The following is a 1116-nucleotide window of genomic DNA, read 5'->3' as shown; positions in this document are numbered from 1 at the left end:
CCGGCTCGGCACCCCGTTCCGCACCCTGGGGACCCCACTCGGTGTCCCAGGGACCCGCTCCCGGCCCCTACGCCCGCTCCGGCTGTAGCAGGCCCGGGGAGCCGGCGACGGCGGCCGGGGGAGGCCAGGCCGGGCCGGGCAGCGAGGGCAAGGAGAGTGCGGCGCAACCCGAGTTTCCCACCTTTTCTTCTGGCCCAGACGCGGCCGGGGCGGACGAGACCTCTCGCGCTCTGTCTCCTCCTCTTCTTGCTTCATGGAGCCATACGCCTGGGTGGGGGCTTCTAGGAGAAGCGGGCCGGACGCGAGGCGCGGGCCGGGCGGAGCGAAGGAGACCGGCGGGCGGGAGGCGGAGGAAGCAGCGGGGCGGCGGCAGCGGCGGCGACGTCCAGGAAGAACTGGAGGTATTCCCCGGGCGGCTGGAGGACTGAGTCGACCCGGGGTTCGAGTCCTCCGGTATCCCAGCAGCCACCGGAGGCAGTGAGGTAATGGAGGCGGAATGTAGGGAGTCCTCCAGCGGACCACACGCCCTCTAGCGAGCCGCGGAGCACCATAGAGCTCGCGGGCGTGGGAACGCCGCCCCACCGCCGTCACGTGACCGCCGCCCGCGCACTGTATTGGCTGGCGCTGGCTCGACGAGATCGAATTTAGGAGGATGTTTTGCATTTGTAGGGCTGAGTTCTAGGCGGTTGGGATAAAGAGGACGCTCTGGGAAGAGGGGAAGGTTCGTGAGCTGCGGACGCAGAGTCGCTGCGACGGGTTCCGGGCCGTGCGGCGGTGTTGCTGCGCGGCGGTCCGGCCGGCCCGAGGCCCGCCGGGCTCCTCGGCTCGGGCGGCGCAGTGCACGCCGGGAGCGGTAGTCCGTCTTCCGCGGCTCGGCTGAGCTCAGCCTTCCGGCCGTCCCACCCACCGCGGGACATAGGCCCGCCAGCGGCCTCGACGCCCGGCAGCGGCCTTGGATAGCTGGCTGGAGCGGGCCGCGGCGACCGGCGGAGGCGGCAGACGGCGACAGCTCGCCGGGCCCGCGGGGGATGCGTTGGGCCGGGGACGGACTCTCACGCCCGGCTTCTGGTGCCCTGCGCGAGGGCGAGTCCCACTCCGCCGCCCGGGGAGACCGCC

The 1116-nt window shown here is 72.7% G+C and overlaps 1 protein-coding gene across 3 annotated transcripts in view; it reads right to left on the bottom strand.

Annotated features, from left to right (window-relative positions):
- Ammecr1l (AMMECR1-like) overlaps positions 1-832 on the bottom strand; it is a 27412-nt gene extending 26580 nt beyond the window's left edge. For all 3 annotated transcript variants that reach the window (XM_013028846.1, XM_013028847.1, XM_013028848.1), the window contains exon 1: positions 182-832. The gene's annotated coding sequence lies outside the window, so the exon portion shown is untranslated. The remainder of the gene's footprint in view (positions 1-181) is intronic.
- Positions 833-1116: the final 284 nt, after the last annotated feature.

Source organism: Dipodomys ordii, unplaced genomic scaffold (genome assembly GCF_000151885.1).
Source record: "Dipodomys ordii isolate 6190 unplaced genomic scaffold, Dord_2.0 Scaffold114, whole genome shotgun sequence".
Lineage (NCBI taxonomy): Eukaryota > Metazoa > Chordata > Mammalia > Rodentia > Heteromyidae > Dipodomys > Dipodomys ordii.
This window is presented reverse-complemented; position numbering and strand designations above follow the sequence as displayed.